This window comes from Pongo pygmaeus, chromosome 4 (assembly GCF_028885625.2).
Source record: "Pongo pygmaeus isolate AG05252 chromosome 4, NHGRI_mPonPyg2-v2.0_pri, whole genome shotgun sequence".
NCBI lineage: Eukaryota > Metazoa > Chordata > Mammalia > Primates > Hominidae > Pongo > Pongo pygmaeus.
Window position 1 is genome coordinate 1,537,481 of NC_072377.2, and position 19,745 is coordinate 1,557,225.

At 45.8% G+C, this 19,745-nt stretch overlaps 1 pseudogene; it reads right to left on the reverse strand.

Moving 5' to 3' along the window:
* Positions 1-578: 578 nt before the first annotated feature.
* The window catches only part of LOC129037127 (succinate dehydrogenase [ubiquinone] flavoprotein subunit, mitochondrial-like), a 29,072-nt pseudogene continuing 9,905 nt past the window's right edge, over positions 579-19,745 (reverse strand).

Here is a 19,745-nt window from a genome sequence, read left to right on the forward strand (position 1 = left end):
GGCCATGGACTGGTAACAATCTGTGGCCTGGAGATTGGGGACCCCTGATTTGAATAATCGAGGACACACTCACCTAGTAAACCATCTGCCAAGAAAAAGGAGGAACTGTTAGTTTTCTCCATTCGTTCTCAGGCACCAACATTAATTTGAACTTAGAAATAAACTACAACAAAGCCAGGCATGGTGGTTCACACCTATAATTCCAGCACTTCGGGAGGCCAAGGAGGGAGGATCACTTGAGCCCAGGAGTTTGAGACCAGCCTAGGCAACACAGTGAGACTCTGTCCCTACAATTACAAAATAAATGAGCTGGGCGTGGTGGTGCACACCTGTAGGCCCAACTACTCAGAAGGCTGAGTCAGGAAGATCACCTGAGCTGCCCAGGAGTTTGAGGCTGCTGTGAGCTGAGATTGTACCACTGCACCGATCCTGTCTCAAAAAAAAAAAAAAGAAAAAAAAAAAAAAAAACTACAAGAACATATCTGGATTTTGATGTAACGGAATACAAAGATTATTACATTTGAGTTTTAAGTCAACAAATATGACTAAAGTCGTAACAGTAAAATATTTTAAATGGATTTGGAAATAAAAGAAAGTTTATTCATTTATATTTAAGAGCTGTGCCCAGTTTTATCATCTCACAAGAATGAAGCAAGGGACAAAGGTAAGTGCCACACTCCCTGGCCACTGGGTTCCTGGCAAGCTCCCAGCCTGGGTGCCAATCTCCCTTCAATGTACTCCTCCTTCCCCGGAGTGCAGAAGCGTATGAAGACAGTTATGACACGGACACATGCATGAGCTATTATACATAATTACAAAAGCTGATTCTGTCATCACTGCATCTTGTCTCATCAGTAGGAGCGAATGGCTGGGGGGACGGTGGCACAGTCAGCCTCGTTGAAAGTTTTGTCGATTACGGGTCTATATTCCAGGGTGACCTTGAAAAGAAGAGTCAGTGGTAAGTTAAGCACAAAAATGTACAAAAAACCATCTCTTGTGTTCCTTTTGAAAAATTTTAACTATAAAAGTAGATTTACAGCATGTGAACTTAAAGGTATTTGCTGCAGTATTTTCCAAAAACAAATTCAAAAATGATCTACATGCGCAACAGGGGACTGTAAATGACGGCAGATCCGCAGAGTGGAACAGAGCAATGAAAATGACACTGTACCAGATTCTCGGTACTTTACAAAAATGCTCCCGTCATGAAAAGTGGGAGAACCCTTGTCTATACCAAGACACTTTATGTTTAAACTATCTACTTCCAGTTTTTCTACTTCAAAGTAAATATTTATATAGGTTGAACATCCCTAATCCAAAAATCTGAAATTCTCTAAAATCTGAAACTTTCTGAGCACCAACATGACATTCAAAAGAAATGTGCTATGGAGTCAGATCTTCCGATTAGGGATGCTCAGACAGTAAGTATAATGCAAATATTCCAAAGTCTGAACAAGCCTGAAATCCAAAACACTTCTGGTCCCAAGGATTTCAGAGAAGGAATACTTAAGCTGTGTATTAAATATGCACACACAGGAAAAGGTAGGCACATATACAAAGAAATTTAAACCATAATGGGTCGTCTCTGGTTAGAGAGCTCTTATTTCAATCTCTTTGTACTTTCTAAAATGAGTATGTATTTCTTGAAAAATCACTAAAACTGGCTGGGGGTGTTGGTTCATGCCTGTTGGGGAGGCCAAGACAGGTGGATCACTTGAGCTCAGGAGTTCAAGACTAGCCTGGGCAATGTGGAGAAACCCCATCTCTACAAAACATATAAAAATTAGCCAGGCATGGTGGCATGTGCCCGGGAGGCTGAGGTGGGAGGATCACCTGAGCCCAGGGGAGGTTGAGGCTGCAGTGAGACGAGATCGAGCCACCACATTTCAGCCTGGGCAACAGAGATGAGACTCTATCTCAGAAAAACAAAAACAAAACAAAAAACCCGAACCCGGAAACATTAAAAACAGACTTGTGCTAAGCAAGTGAAGTGTGATTTCTATACACTATCAGGCAATGGCCTTCATGATAAATCCTAAAAATGACCTACTGCCTGAATCACAGACACACTAGATGATAGAGTCCAAAGGTAACTTCCACAGACACAGCTAAGTGATTATACGACTCTTACAAGCTATGAAAAGTTTAAGGGTAAAAGCTTTCTATCTTCATTATTTCTGAATCTTAATGTCCAGTGGAAATGCCACATGGGTGAATTCTGCTTGTGTGGAACAACCTGCAACCCCCCTACCACACCCTTGCCTAGCTGTTCCCAGGATGCTGCTCACCATGTGTGGAACAAGGCTGCAACCCCCTACCACATCCTCGGCTGGCTGTTCCCAGGATGCTGTGCTTGTGTGGAACAAGGCTGTGACCCCCTACCACACACTCAGCTGACTGTTCCCAGGACATTGTGCTTGTGTGGAACAAGGCTGCAACCCCCCTACCACACCCTCAGCTGGCTGTTCCCAGGATGCAGCTCACCCCAACCCCGCCTCCATTTCTGCCCTTCTCTGCTTGCTGAGTGCCCAGGGGATGCTAAGGGCTGTACCACATCCCCTCAGCTCCCCTGCAGACGCTTCCAGTTGGCCCAGCCCATGGGAGGAGAGGGGAGGGGTCTCTTCTGGGCTCCCTTGGCGTGGGACTGGTTTCTGGTAGTGGCTGTGTGTCCCCACCCCACAGATGTTTACTTTCTTGCTAGGTCCACAATCATCTCCTCCCCTGCCACCAGGCCTTGGACACTTGCTCCTGCCCAGTGACTTCCATCTGGCCCACACCACGGAGCAACCCTTCCTTAAGGCTCCTCTGAACTACCTGCAGGCACTGGATTTTTTCAGTGGTGCCTCAAATCTGTCAGGAGCTGATTTAAATCTGGCCTGCTCCTCCCGGTTCACCATCAGCAAGGCCAACCCGCAGACCTGGGCGGGGCCGTGTGGGTGCTGGGCTGTGGTGAGAACAAGCTCCATACTGACCTTCCCAGTGCTGACGTCCACATAGGACAGGGTGTGCTTCCTCCAGTGCTCCTCAAAGGGCTTCTTCTGTTGCCCCTGGATGGGCTTGGAGTAATCGTACTCATCAATCTGCACCTGAGGCCAGAAACACCATCACATTTCTTATTACTCAAACAGAGCAATACAGAAAAAACACAGCAAACATTAAAATGACCTAAGAGACAGATGCCCTAGAACTCATTCCATTTCCACTTCAGCCCAGGAGGTTGGCACCATCAACGTGTTCAGAACCCACGGAAGCCACATGGCTGGCCAGGGGGTGTGCAGCCAGCAGTGAGTCCAGAGTAATCCATGTCCGCATGTTCCTGTAGACATCCTTTATGTACCTAAGAGTTTATCATATACTTTGTCTTTTTGCTCCATGTGCTGGGAGACTACCTCAATCTTTTCTTTCAGCTTGTTTTTATTAAAAAAAATTTTTTTTTGAGACAGGGTCTCGGTATGTCACCTGGGCTGTAGTGCAGTGGTGTGATCACAGCTTGCCGGAGCCTTGACTTCCCAGGCCTTGACTTCCCTGCCTCAGCCTCCTGCGTGTACCACCACGCCTGGCTCATTTTTTACCATGTTGCCCAGGCTGGTCTAGAACTCTGGGGCTCAAGTGATCTGCCTGCCTCAGCCTCCCAAATGCTGGGATTACAGGTGTGAGCCACTGCGCCTGGCTTCTATTCTAATTAAAACTCGCTGTCACCAACTAAATTTATGCACTGGCCAGGCACAGTGGCTCATGCCTGTAACCCTAGCACTTTGGGAGGCCGAGGTGGGTGGTTCACTTGAAGTCAGGAGTTCAAGACCAGCCTGGCCAACATGGTGAAACCCGTCTCTACTGAAAATACAAAATTAGGCATGGTGGCATGTGTCTGTAATCCCAGCTGCTTGGGAGGCTGAGGCAGGAGAATCACTTGAACCCAGGAGGCAGAGGTTGCAGTGAGCTGAGATCGCGCCACTGCACTCCAGCCTGGGGGACAGTGAGACTCCATCTCAAAAAAATAAAAATAAAAATAATAAATTTACTATTATTCTGTATTCTGGCAAACACGGATTCATATACTTTGCAGGAAACCCTTAATATGTACAAGGAGACAAGAGCAAGTTCTGAGCAGTGATCACAGCCATCAGCATATTCTAGTGGAGGGTAAATCAGTAAAATTTCATGGTGAATAAAAATGATTTTCCCATTCACCATGTTCAGCTGACTGGAAAGGCTGCCACCAGCCACCCACACATGGTCCTGAACCAGCCTGTGTGCCTGCCTTGTAGAGCCTTTGTCCTTTTGCTGATGTGGTCCTGAACTTGCATTTGCACCCCTAGCTTCCCTTTCTGTGTTTTTTTGCTATCATATGTAAAAAACTCTTACCAGGCAGAATCCAACACATGTGCTCTGCACAAAAAATCAGTTCATCTGAAGAACAAGTGACCACAGGGCAGGCTCTATAATACCTTTTCCAAACCACAGGGCAGGTCTGAAACGGTGGCTTACTCGTTATTTAATAAACTGGCATTTCCTCCACAGGGCAGGTTTGAAACGGTGGCTTACTCGTTATTTAATAAACTGGCATTTATTTCCTGGTCATGCCACTCTGGCTGCACTTCTAACCTTGGCCTTCTAACAACAAAGCACGTTGGCTTGGAGATGCCACTGCTGGCATCAGTGGACGCTGACCCAAAGCAAGGAAAAGGTCACAGTGATCCAGAAGATGGCGAGAACCCAGGGATCGAAGTTACCAAGGGGAAAAGGGCATTTTTTGGATTTACTTTTGGGGAAACGAAATAAAATGCAGAGAAAATGCAGGTGTGGGGTTGAGTCCCACCAGGTGGCAGGAAAAGGCAGGTGCAGGTAGGCATGGTGAGAAGGCCCACCTTGTAGTCCTCCCTGGTGTGTGCGCCCCGTGACTCCTTCCGTGCCTCTGCTCCGTAGATGGTCTGCAGCGCACACAGCATCAGGTTCTGCAGCTCCAGAGTCTCCACCAGGTCCGTGTTCCAGACCATTCCTGGGGACACAAAAAGTTCCATCAGGGGCAGGCGGGACCCAGTCACATGGGCCCTCCGAGCTGTCAGCCTGGGCCTGCTAGTCCATGGAATCACTGGTTGTGGCTTTAGAGCTGTGGGCCAGGACCCATCTAGACAGCAAGCACGGAACTAAGTCAGCACTGACGGTACAGACACCAGCCCACCCTGCAGAAGGCAGGGCCCAACAGTGTGCACAGAGCCCACTGTCTGCTCACCCCGGTCGAACGTCTTTAGGTGCTTTAGGTCTCCATAGAGCTTGCTGATTTTCCCACAACCTTTCTGCAACACGCTTCCCACACGGAACACGGCAGCATGATTTTGCATTGACTGTGGCACAAAATATTATTTGTAAACTTTTAATCCATAGAAGCAGCCGTACCAAGAACTGCTTAACTTTTAGACCTGTTGTTTTGCATTTCATTTAAAAGTTAAGTAAATTAAACAGAAAAATTAGGAAATTCAGACTGTGAGTTTATTACTCCAAACTTAAAAATGAAGTTTTGACTAAAGCTTCTGAATAAATAAATGTTTCTATTACATACACATCTTAGACTCACACACATCCTTTCCAGCAGGATACAGCCTGGGTCCAGGACTCTGAGCAGACTGCCTGTGAGGCACCATGTTCCATACGGCTCCGCGGCCAACCAGGCAGCGCTGCCTCCCCACACCCCTGGCGGGACTCCTGACACGGGGTCTGGTGGTGAACGTGACACAAGCCAGCAGCCCTGTGGTGATACACACTAGGAGGAGCTGAGCAGAGCCCTGGTGATGGTGGTGTTGAAGCGGAAGGTCTTCAAGGAGAGGGAGGGGCATGGGTGGCTGCGGCCCTTGGCCCATCTAGCTACTGTCTTCTGCCTATCTTGTAGAAGCTCCTTGTACACTGAGTTCCTTCATAGTTTTACTGTGGTGAGAAACGTGCTATGCAGTGGACCTGAAGTTTACTGTAGGTATGCTGGGAACTGGGCGTCAGCTTTTGCTTCCTGTGGGACAGACAGGCACCATCTCCATGATCCCTCCTCCTCCTTGCTTCTCCCTCTAACTGTGCCTTGCTCCACTGACCCTAATTGTCTCTTCCTCTACCAATGCACCTTCATGGTTTAATTTGGACATTTCATCTGATTTTCCTTAGACTCATACATAATCGTAACACTGTAATGCACATCAACCTAATGGTTTTTCAGGAAGAACAAATGAAAAAAATTGCATCTCAGAATCTAGTATTACATTCTTTCATGTACTTTAGCAACCACGTGTTTTCATATCCTTTTTTTCGTATTTCTGGTTACATTATTTCAAGGCATTTTTAATTTTTTGTTTAAAATATGAATGAGATATTTACTGATGTCTGAGCAGATTATTGCTGGCACATTGTAAAGCTACTGATTTTTAGATACAAATCTCTTATCCAGACACCTTACTACATTCTTGTTTTGTTTCTGTTAGTTTTTCAGTTTATTCCCTGGGAATTTTTTGGAAATTATATCTGTAAATAATGGCAATTGTATCTATTCCTTTTCAATATTTACTGCTGAGACCAGCTCGGTTGTGGAGACCCTAACCCAGCAGTGCTAGAGGAATTAAAGACACACACACAGAAATATAGCAATTGGAGTGGGAAATCAGGGGTCTCACAGCCTTCAGAGTTGACAGCCTTGAACAGAGATTTACCCACGTATTTATTGACAGCAAGCCAATCATAAGATTTACTAAAAGTATTCCTTATGGGAAACAAAGGGATGGGCTCTGGCCAGTTATCTGCAGAAGGAGCATGTCCTTAAGGCACAGATTGCTCACGCTGTTGTTTGTGGTTTAAGAACGCCTTAAGCGGTTTTCCGCCCTGGGTGGGCCAGGTGTTCCTTACCCTCATTCCCGTAAACCGACAACCTTCCAGCGCGGGCGTCATGGCCATCACGAGCATGTCACAGTGCTGCAGAGATTTTGTTTATGGCCAGTTTTGAGCCAGTTTATGGCCACATTTGGGGGCCTGTTCCCAACAATTTACCTCATTTCTTTTTTTGCTTCTTACTATTAATGGCTGGAGTCAGCAGAAAAATCCCTTCCCCAACGAAACCCATTTCCACGAGCACAGGAAGCTCTGTTTGTTCAGTGCCGACTCCAGCATCTCACGGAGCCCGGGATACAACAGGCACCACGACGCACCTTGTTTGGTGGGAACGCTTCTAGTATTCTCACTTCAAGCTATCTCATGGATTTGCCATTTCTGTATCTGAAGGCGCGTTCCCATTCTCTAATGCACTGGTTCCTTCTTTCCCAGCTGCCCTCCAACCCTACAAAAGCACTGCAGGGCATCACTCAGCCTTCCGTGCCTTAGTCACGCTGTTCTTCTCGATCCACAAAGCACTGCAGGGCATCACTCAGCCTTCCGTGCCTTAGTCACGCTGTTCTTCTCACCGATCCACAAAGCACTGCAGGGCATCACTCAGCCTTCCGTGCCTTAGTCACGCTGTTCTTCTCACCGATCCACAAAGCACTGCAGGGCATCACTCAGCCTTCCGTGCCTTAGTCACGCTGTTCTTCTCACCGATCCACAAAGCACTGCAGGGCATCACTCAGCCTTCCGTGCCTTAGTCACGCTGTTCTTCTCACCGATCCACAAAGCACTGCAGGGCATCACTCACCCTTCCGTGCCTTAGTCACGCTCTTCTTCTCACCGTTCCACAAAGCCTCCCTCAAGCCCAGCCTCACCTGAAGACTGAAGGGCACAGGCCTCTGAAAATGTCAGCAGGGAACCTGTTCTCCCGTGTCTAACACCAAATGCCTTTCAGAATAGGACTAAAGCAATGGACTTCTTTTTGGAAAATACGCAGAAATTCTTGCAAATAGTAGAGGAGAGATCTCATTCTTGGACAAGAATCCTTGTTATTAGACGAATTCAGTTTCTTAGACTGACTATGTATCAGGTTCTCCACAGCCCCTGTGGCTAATGGCTGCCATACTGGACGGCAAACACTCAACATTTCCATCATCACAGACGGTCCTACTGGACCGACTCCCAGCAGCACAGGCCGCACAGATCAGTTTCCACCCGCCGCCCACTCTCCCTCTCTTCCGAGTATATTTAGGGCCAGCAACAGGCCCAGCTTAAAGACATTTCCAAGCTGCTGGAAGCCAGGCATGATGACATGATCAGTATCTGGGCCTGAGATGTAAGCACCAGTGTTGTGTTGAACTCCAGGAAACCTCTAAGAGAAAGCTGCCCTGCTGGGGACTGAGCTTCTCCGGCGGTCCTGCAGCTTCCTCTCCTCCACGCTGTGACTCATCCATGACAGCCAGCGACGGTCAGGGCACGGAGGTCACGCCCAAGCACACACGAGTGAACCACAGAAGGCTGTCCTGGATGCTAAGCAGTCACGAATTCTGCCCTAGCCTGCTGACCTTCTACGTGGAAAACAAGTGCACTTCTGTGTAGTTCAGGCCTCCTGGTCTCTTTCACATTCTTGATATGGTGAGGAGTACGTCCTACCGCTGTTTAGCTCCAGATACTGGTGCAGCCTCGTGTATTTATCGCAGCACTAGTCACAACAGCAAAGTCATGGAATCAACCTAAGAGCCCATCAACGGACGACCAGATGAAGAAAATGTGGTACATATATACCATGAAACACTACTCAGCCATAAAAAAAGAACACAACCATGTCTTCTGCAGCTACACAGATGGAACAGGAGGTCACTATCCTAAGTGAAGTGACTCAGAAGGTCAAGTGTCACACGTTCTCACTTGGAAGTGGGAGCTGAACGGTGAGTACACATGGACACACGGAGCGCACTAACAGAGACTGGGGGCTCCAAAAAGCGGGAGGGGTGGCGATGAGCAATTACCTGCTGGGTACAACATACACGACTTGGGTGATGGGTACATGAAAAGCCCAGACTCCACCACCTCACAGTACATCCACACAAAACTGCACCTGCATCCCCCTAGATCTATTTTTAAAAAAACAAAGCCAGTGCAGGGCCAGGTATGCGGCCAGCCTGCTCACTCCAGAGCGAGTCCAGGCTCTCACCTTCTGCATGCTGAGTCGCAGTTCTGATGTTCTTATGCTTCCATCAGCAAATCTCAATTTGTCAAGATTCATGACAGATTCTTCCCCAGCGTTTGGTTTAATTGGAGGGACTTTATCTCCTAAAACAAAAAAAAGCTAGAATTTAACTTTTGAAAACCGTTTTAAAAAACCAATGGATTAAGGACGACACACAAACATGTAGCACAGCCGCTCAAGGAGCCTGGAAACTGTGTAAGTCTCCTGAGCTAACACACTGCCAGCCCACCCTACATCTGAGGCCATCTGTTGAGTTGGGGCAAATTTTAAAGAACGGACATAAAAGGCAAAACTGTTGGCACACAGTAGATATCCATTAAGTGATCTTAGCGTGAATAAACTAGAAATCATCTCTAAAATTAAAAAATTAAATGCAGGCCGGGTGCGGGGGCTCACGCCTGTAATCCCAGCACTTTAGGAGGCCGAGGTAGGTGGAGCACTTGAGGTCAGTTCAAGAGCAGCCTGGCCAACGTGGCAAAACCTCATTTCTACTAAAAACACAAAAATTATCTGGCATGAGAACTGCTTGAACCCGAAAGGTGGAGGTTGCAGTGAGCCGAGATCGCGCCACTGCACTCCAGCCTGGGCAACACACTGAGACCCTGTCTTACAAAAAAAAAAAAATTAAATGTATACAAATTTATATACATTAAGTGTATATAAATGTCACTCCACTAAGAGGAAAAAAAGACACCTTCCAGATGGTGGTCCAAGGGGCCGGCCACCCCACTGTCCTTCACATTAGGGGGAGGAAGGTGGCTGCTGTGTGCTTGAAAGTCACCTGCTGATTTGGACTGTTGTGTGCTCTCACCTATACTTCAAGATTTGCAATTTTGTTTTTTTTGAGATGGAATTTTGCTCTACAGCCCAGGCTGGATTGCAGTGGCACCATCTCGGCTCACTGCAACCTCCACCTCCTGGTTCAAGCAATCCTCCTGCCTCAGACTCCGGAGTAGCTGGGACTACAGAAGTATGCCACCATACTTTGCTAATTTTTGTATTTTCAGTAGAGATGGCGTTTCACCATGTTGGCCAGGCTGGTCTCGAACTCCTGACCTCAGGTGAGCCACCTGCCTTGGCCTCCCAAAGTGCTGGGATCACATGTGTGAGCCACTGCGCACGGCCAAGATTTGCAACTCTTGTGTTTCCAAGATGTCTTGAAAAAAGTTTTAAAGTTTTTTTTTTTTATAACATTATATATATATTTTCTTCAATAGATAACACATGCAGGAGAGAGGAGGTATGAAATGCAGGAGTCAAACAGGCCCTGCCCCGCCTACCGCCTCTCCATGGGACCAGGCTGTGGGTCTCTTGAGGGTCTGCTCAAATGCTTCTAGGCTTGCTGGTGTTTCTTTCCCTTTTGTTTATAATGCTTTAAAAATTGATCATTCAGTAAAATTGACTTTTTTCTTTCGGTGGACAGTTCTACAATTTATTTTTTCTTTTTTTTTTTTTTGAGACAGTGTCTCCTCCCTCTGTTGCCCAGGCTGGAGGGCAGTGGTGTGATCTCGGCTCACTGCAACCTCCGCCTTCCAGGCTCCAGCAATCCTCCCACCTTAGCCTCCCAAGTAGCTGGGACTACACAGGTGTGAGCCACCATGCCCAGCTAATTTTTGTATTTTTGGCAGAGACGGGGTTTCACCACGTTGCCCAAGCTGGTCTCGAACTCCTGAGCTCAAGCAATCTGCCTGCCTCGGCCTCCCAAATGGTGGGATTACAGGCATGAGCCACTGCACCCAGTCCAGTTCTACCAATTTTAACACATGTATAGATGCATGTAACTACTTTGAGAGGCTGAGAAAGGAGGATCACTTGAGGTCAGGAGTTCAAGACCATACTGGACAACATACGGAGACCCTGTCCCTAGAAAACATTTTTAAAAATTAGCCAGATGTCGTGGCGTGCACCTGATCATACCACTGCACTCCAGCCTGGGCGACAGAGGCAGACTATGTCTAAAAATATATATATATATGTTTTTTTTTGGGGCGGGGGCGGTGGGGGAGAAGTTGTCATGCTACAAGCATTTTTTTCTTTCCTTTTCATTTTTAAAAATTAAAGCATAAAGATACAGTAAAATAAACTCATCATTTTTAATGTAGCATTTTTCAAATTTTGACAAAGAGCTGTGTCTGTAAGTCTCAGCACAATCAGGAAACAGCCTTTGGCAACCACCAATCCCTTTTCTTCCCTAGATGTGCCTTTTCCAGAATGTTGTATCAACAGAACCACAGGTGTACAGCCTTTTGAGTCTGACTCCACAGCATTCGGCGTGAGATGCTGCATGTGTGAGCGGTTTCTCAGATGTAAAGTATAGGGTATTCTTACAAAATGTTCTTTTCTGCATTTTCAAAGAAAGAGAAGCTCAAAATTTCTACATTGCTCTGAGAGAAGTGGTATCAGTCCTCACTGCTACAAAGTGCAGGGCTATGCAGTGAGACAAGCACTACCTGTGGCGTCAGGAACAATGGACCTGAACTCTGCCTTCACCGATGATCAGCAACGGCTTGGGATAAGACGCCAGCTCTGAGTGTGCTGGCCTCCCCAGCTGTGGTCAGATTCACAGAGACACAGTGTCTGAAGTAAGCTACCCTTTTAATACTATCCGTACCTTTCTAACTACAGATGTAAAAGGGCGCATGTTTGTAAGTTACGGCAGTGCTAGTTTTTATTTCACTTGAGTTCATACAAAAAGCAAAAAGCACCTGTTCTATAAAAACAGCAGAAATGATGCTAAACAGTTAACACCAGAGAAAAGTAACGGGAAGAACGTGGGCCTGCGGTCCCACCATCCTTGCCACACAAACACCCACCAGTGCCTCATCCACCTCACACTGTTCTGAGCACACGAGGCTGGATAAGCACCGTGAAGATCTCTGGAGGTGGGAGTGATGCTAACTGTCCTGTTCTTAGTGCACATAAGACTCACACTCCCACACATGGTATTTCTTTTCCTGTACATTATTTGATGCTATCATGAAAAGAAAACCAGCAAGTGAAATCCAATCTGTCTGTAGAGGGTGGGAATCCTGTTCACTCTAAGTCAGCCCTTCTCCTCTAAAAGAGGTTAGTTGTACTTTGTTTTTGGAATGGCCTAAATTATTTTTCTAAGTACCAAGAAGTTACATATTCATTCATGCCAACTATTTTAAATATTTCATTGCAAATAAATGATTTTTATCGGCAAGTAATACGTAATGATTCCCCTAAAAATGACAACTTCCTAATAGTGCTTTTTCTAAGCAGAAAATAATGACTGCAAAATAATTTTAAAAAAAAATGTAACCCCAAAAATGTCACCTTAACTGTTAAAATCCCCAACCAGCCTCTATCTAGTCCCAACATTACCACCATATAATCTCTGGATTTCTCAGTTTAATCACTTCTAGAGGAAAAAACCTAGACTACCTCTATACGATCACTAAGCAAATTTCCAGTAACAAATCAAGGCTTTGTAACCCGGCTGGGTGCAGTGGCTCATGCCTGTAATCCCAATACTTTGGGAAGCTGAGGCAGAAGGACTGTTTGAGTCTAGGAGTTCAAGACCAGCCTGGGCAATATTGTGAGACCCTGTCTCTACAAAAAAAAATTTTTTTTTTAATTAGCCAGGTGTGGTGGTGCACATCTGTAGTCCCAGCTACTTGGGACTCTGAAGGTTGAGGTGTTGAGGACTGCTTGAGCTCGGGAGGTTGAGGCTACTATGACTGTGACACTGCACTCCAGCCTGGGCTGACCCTGTCTCAAAAAAAAGAAAAAAGACTGTAACCTCCTGCGCCTTCTCAAATAGTGTGGCTCCTGAAGAAAACACTTACCAGGTCTGCATGACTCTTCGATGCTCAGGGCGCATGCCTGACCAGACAACCAGGTCCAACAGCGAGTTTGCCCCGAGGTGGTTGGCACCATGTACTGAGGCACAGGCGGCCTCCCCACAGGTGTATAAGCCGGGCACAATCTGATCCTGGCCATTCGCGTGCCTCAGGACCTGTGGAAAGGAAGATTTCAGGTGAAATGTCAAGGTGCCCATTCCTCCACAAGCCCACCTCCCTCAACAGGGTGTCTGTGCTGCAGGTCAGAGAAAGAGAGGGAAGTAGGCCAGGCGTGGTGGCTCATACCTGTAATCCCAGCACTTTGGGAGGCTGAGGCGGGTGGATCACCTGAGTTCAGGGGTTCAAGACCTGTCTGGCTAACATGGTGAAACCCTGTCTCAACTAAAAATATAAAAATTAGCCAGGCATGATGGCGAGTGCCTGTAGTCCCAGCTAATCGGGAGGCTGAGGCAGAAGAATCGCTTGAACCTGGGAGGCGGAGGTTGCAGTGAGCCGAGATTGCGCCACTGCACTCCAGCCTAAGTGACAGAGTGAGTCTCCATCTCCAAGAAACAAAGAGAGGGAAGTAAAGACCATATCTAAGAAGGAAGTAAGGACCATAGCTACTCTTCTTCAGAGGGAAACTTCTGAATGTATCCCCCACTTTCCTCTCTGCCCCTGAGCACCTGCTGTTAGAAGCAGGTCAGAGGACCTCCAATGTCAGCATCTGCGACTGTCCCCCATGTCCCATGTTCCCGAGGCCCTCACCACCTGTGCTCCAGCTCAGACCCAGGAGCATGGCAGGTGGAGGAACATCAGCAGGGGAGACTGATGTTCCAGACTCTTCTACCCCCTGTTCACCTCTTCGTCTATGCAGGGAACGTAACAGCTTCCACCCACCTCACCCAACAAGGAGCCTAAGTGACTGATAAGCTCTGTGTGAACCACAAACCACTCAATGGAATGAATTATAAAGATCCCTCGATGTATAAGATCATTAGAAATAGGAATTATAGATCCCTTGATGTATAAGATCATTAGAAATAACACAAGATCATATAGGAAAGTAATTATAAAATGGAAAAAGCTGCAAATGATGTATCTCTGACAATTTACTAAGGAGGAATAAATTATCAAGCCCCCTCCATCCTCCAGTATAGAAATTTAAAGTGCGATCTAGAAAACAACATAGTACTTTCTTGAAGGAAACATCTGTCTTTTCCTGTAAGATCTAAAGAGACAACTGCGAGGTGGGCCCCGTCGTCCCAGCCTTCTTTCCAGCTGTGGGAGAGGAGTCAGCACCATCACCTGCCCCTTGTAGCTGGTGGGAATGCTGTCCATGTTATAATGCACGGTGGTGAGGACAGGGATTGGCTCCTTCGTGACATCCACGCCAGCGAAGATCATGGCTGTCTCTGAAATGCCAGGCACGTGGCCAGCTGCTCTGGAGGTAGGTGGTGCAGCTGCAGGTAGACGTGATCTTTCTAAGGGCCACAGTCTCTGGTAAGACAGGACACCATCACATAAGGCAGAGAACGGCAATGGCAGGAGAACTGAGAATACGTCATCTTGTAAGCGTGTGAGTTTCAACATGTTTTTTGATACTGAGGAAAATTTCCCCTCATGTATGGTCACCCTCTCATCAAATCTTTTCTAAACATCTACTGTGTGCCAGGGACAATCCTAGGTGCTGGGACACAGCTAAGAACCAGAACAAAAACTCTGCCCTCACTGAACTCACACTCGTCTCAGGGATCACAGCCTGCTGCGGCTGTCCTTGGTAAGAGCATCAGAAAGGCCTCTATGCCAAATACAGTCGTCCCTGAGTATCCATGGCAGGTTGGGTCCAGGACACCCACGGATACCAAAATCCGTGGATGCTCAAGTCCCTAATATAAAATGGGAGAGTATTTGCATGTAACCTATGCACATCCTCCTCTATACTTTAAATCATCCTCATTTACAGTTTTACATTTAAGTTTTACAGCAACTCCAGGATTACTCATAGTATCTAATACAATGTAAATGCTACGTAAATAGCTGTTACACTGTTGTTTAGGGAACAATGACAAGGAAAAAAAGTCTGCATATTCGTAAGGATGCAATTTTATTTTCAATACATAGTTGGTTGAAACCACATATGTGGAACCGATGGATACGGAGGGCCACCATATTCCTAAAAACCATCTGACTTCTCTCTTTTTTTTTTTTTAAATATAAAAATGTAAAACCTCTAAAGGCCATACCAGCAGGTATTTAGCAAGTGTCATTACATTAAAGAATAGGGTCAGGCAATGAAAGAGCTGCAAACTGTCTTACTGAAAGCCAAATAACCCACAGACTTTGAAAGCTGCCGAAAAACATCTGTGGGTATCAGACACAACACCCAAGGTTCACATACCGACTTCAGGTTGGGTGTGTGTCTCTCTCTCCCATGCTCCGTCACATACTCACAGACACTAAGAGAAACTCTGTTCCACATATTTGAGAAAGAAACTGGCTAAAATTTTCAAAATGTAGGTCTTTAGGAAAATATCACAGACTAACAGACACCTGCCCACAGCTAAGAGAGGTGGCTGTACACGTGTGCCTGCACATGAAGGTGAGGGCGAGTGGTGCTGAAACTCACAGAAGCAACCCCGGCCCGTGTTCCCGCTCAGACAATGCTGGTGGTAAATCACACGCACCTTCCTTCGCGGCTCTCCAGTCATCGACCGAGACACCACATCTCTAGACGCCAGGTCCTTCGTGACGGGGGCGTATCGCTCCATAAGCCTTTCGCCTTGACGGTTAATGAGAATGCCTCCCTCTCCACAACATCCTTCCTTAATGAGACAACCAGCACCATATGTGCCTGCAAAAAACCACACATTTATAACCTAACAATTGCTAGGTCTCTATTTTAAATGCATTATTTTTTTTTCAAGATATTTTTTGGGGGAGAGACGAAAAAGATATGCAGAAGGCATTATATGCAAAACTGAATAGAAAGAACAGTTAAGATACAGTACAAAAAAAGTAAAGCAGGGATTGTTCAGTGTCCCTCTTCGCAGTGAGGTCGTCAGCTCCTCGGGCAGGCAGGTCTTCTCATTAACTGGGGTGCTCCATGCCAAGCACATGGTAGGGTCTCCATCGGGGTTTACTGAGTCAGCATTCTGAGAGCTGGGAGAATGCCATGGAACCGAGCAGCAGCACAGGCAGACTTCAGCTTTGTAGGAGAACATGGAGCTTCCGTGATAATGGGATGCAAAGTTAGGACGCAGCCGTGACAGAACCCCATGTGACGTTGGGCACTGGGCTCAGCCCACATGACCACTGAGGGAGCTTGTCGTGGGGAAGATGAACTCATCTTGGGGACGTCTGACGGTTGAGGTTACGAATGTGCAGTTTGGAGACATTAACACAGAAATGATAGTTGAAGTCTTGAGTCTGGGGGGGTTCTTCAAAATAAGTCAGAGACAGACTCACACACATCTGCCTCTCGTTTGAGGTGACTCATCCTGGACTTTCCTGGGTTGCTTTTCTGACCTGTGGACGATGGAGACCCCTGAAGTGGTGCCAAAGAACCAGACCTGTGTCTTCTGTTTCTCTGTCAGTGTCAGCTTTCTGCTCCCTGGAAGGGATGAAAATAAGAAATGAATTTGTTGTAGGTTTTTTTTTTTAAATTTGTTTGGAGACAGGGTCTTGCTCTGTTGCCCAGGCTGGAGTGCAGTGGAGCAATCTTGACTCACTGCAGCCTTTGTCTCCCAGGCTCAAACGATCTTTCCACCTCAGCCTGCCAAACAGCTGGGACTACGGGCATGTGTTACCATGCCCAGATAATTTTTGAAGGTTTTTTCGTTTTTGGTAGAGACGGGATGTCACCATTTTGCCCAGGCTGGTCTCAAACTCCAGGGCTTAGGCGATCCTCCTGCCTCGGCCCCTCAGGGTCCTGGGATTATAGCCATGAGCCACTGCACCCGGCCTGTTGTATTTTTTATTACTGTTTTAAATAAAAATTGTAGCTTTTGAAATACATTTAGTTTAGGGTTTTTGATCTCCTTTGTTAAAATTCGAGAGCTTGGCACGCCCTGTTTCTCATCGCACTGAGGAGTCACAGAGCCGCTGTTTGGAGCACAGACCGCCAGACTGCCCAGGTTTGGGTTTGAGCTCTGTCCTTCAGCTGTATGACTGGATGTTACCAAGCATTAATTTGCTTGTCACTGAGAAGGGGGGTTGTACTACCCAGAGTTGTTTTAAGACTTAAATGAGTTTAATATGTGGAAAGCAGCTAGAACTGCCCATAGCAAGGGCAGTGTTAAATATTAACTAAAATAATCATTATTACTGTTCTTGCCACTGTTTGGGTAACTTAGATATGAATTCTCCAAACCGTCTTCTCAGTGCTGTATGCACACAACCCCCTACTCACGCACACCCCACACACATCACTGGGGGCCATGCCAGTGGTGCTGCTACCCTGCGCAGGTAGGATAGAAGCCTGGGATCAGAGAAAGGACTTCCATTTGTATTTTATTTTATTTTATTTATTTTGAGATAGGGTGTAACTCTGTTGCCCAGGCTGGAGTACGGTGGCACAATCTCGGCTCACGGCAACCTCTGGCTCCCAAGTTCAAGTGATTCTTCTGCCTCAGACTCCCGAGTAGCTGGGATTACCGTGTGCACCACCATGCCCAATTAATTTTTGTATTTTTAGTAGAGACTGGGTTTCGCCATGTTGGCCAGGCTGGTCTTGAACTCCTGACCTCAAGTGATCCTCCCACTTCGGCCTCCCAAAGTGCTGGGATTACAGGCATGAGCCACTGTGCACCTGGCCCTATTTGTATTTTAGCTTTGTGCTGTTCAAAAGGTTTCCCCAATAAGTATATACTACTTTTATAATGAAAATTTTAAAATTTTTATTGATTTTGTTTTTTTCCCCCAGATTTACTGAGGTATGATTGATGAATTAAACAAAAAACAAAACTTATATATTTAAGGTGTAGAACGTTATGATTTATTTTGTGAACTGATGACACAATCAAGTTAATACACATCTATCACCTCATATAATTATCCTTTTTTTGGAGATACAGACGCCTAAGGCCTACTCTCTTCACAAATTTCAAGTTATATTAATGATAGCCACTGTACTGTATAATATTAATTCTAGCCACCGTGCTGTATAATGTTAACTTTAGCCACCATGTTGTATATTAGACCTTCAGAACTTCATCTTGTCACGGGAAGTTACGCCTTTAATCAGCATCGCCACAGTCTGCATTCCCCCAGCCCCTGGCAACCACTGTCCTACTGTTTCTGTGAGTTGTGACTTTTAGATCCACGTATGAGTGACATGCAGTATCTGTCTTTCTGTGCCCAGCTCATTTCACTTAACATAATGACTTTGGGTTCATCCACATTGTCACACATGACAGGATTTCCTTTGTTTTCATAGCTGAATAATATTCAGTTGTGTATACACACCACATTGTCACTAAACACCAACACATATTTAGGCTGTTTCCATATCCCAGGTATTGTGAATAATGCTGCAATGAACGTGGGGTCCAGGTGTCTCTTTGAGCTTCTGATTTCATGCCCTTTGGATATACACCCAGAAATGTGGTTGCTGGAGCACATGGTAGTCCTGTGAATTTTGAGGAACCTCCAGAGTTTTCTGTAATAGTTGTACTAATTTACATTCCCACCAACAGCACACAGGGTTCCCTTTTCTCCACATCCTCACCAACACTTACTATCTTTTGTCCTCTTGGTAACAGCCATTCTAACTGGAGCGAGATGAGATGATACTCATTGGGGTTTTAATTTGCATTTCTCTAGTGCTTAGTGATGTTGAGCATTTTTTCATACATCAATTGGCCATTTGTATGTCTTCTCTGGAAAAATATCTATTCAAGTCCTTTGCCCATTTTTAGTAGGGTTTTTAGTAGGGTTTAGTAGGTTGTTTTTAGTAGGGTTTTTTTTGTTTGTTTGTTTGTTTTTTTCTATTTTAGATACTAAGATATTAGATATATGGTTTGGAAAATATTTTTTCCCAACCTGTAGTTTTGCTGATTTTTTTTCTTGGCTGTACTGACATTTTTTAACTTTTAAAGTGGTTAAAGTAACTGACAGTGTATAAAATTAAAGTTATTTATTTTCATTATGTGGAGAAGACAGACTTATCTATCCCAGGAATCAGTATAAACACAGAACCCACTAAAACAAGAGAGATTTTGCCACAAAAACCCCATGTGACTCTTCCGGCTGCAGTTTCCTCATCTAAACTCGGGAGAGGTAAGCTGTGAACCTGATGGCAGCCACTACCGACTACTGAGGGCCATGCTTTCTCACCCCCGAGGCAGGTGCTGCTGTCCTCACCCTTTACAGGTGAGGAACCACGGCTGGGAAAGGCCATCACCCTCACACGGTTATATCAAGGCCTGTGTCTGAACCGTTATTCTACAATGCCTCTATTTTCATTAAAATAAAGAAACTCTAAATGAAATTTATTCATTTTTATAAATGAAATAAAGTAGAAATGAGATTCCTACCCTGTGGCAACAACAGTGTTCTTTGCTCTTATGCGATGGATGGACCCGTCCTCTATGCACAGTGCGATGACACCACGGCACTCCCCATTCTCCATCAGAAGATCCAAGGCAAAATACTCCACAAAATAGCTGGTATCATATCGCAGAGACTAAAAGAAAGAAAAAAAAAGGGCAAGAAGTGTTAAGCCAACCTTTAAGGTTTTAAGGTGGTATCTGCTCATGTGAACAGGTGAAAGAACTTGATCCAAATGGACCAGGTGAATCCAAGGAGATCAGCAACAGTGTCAGTGACACTGTCAGAGCCCAAGAGGTATTCCACGC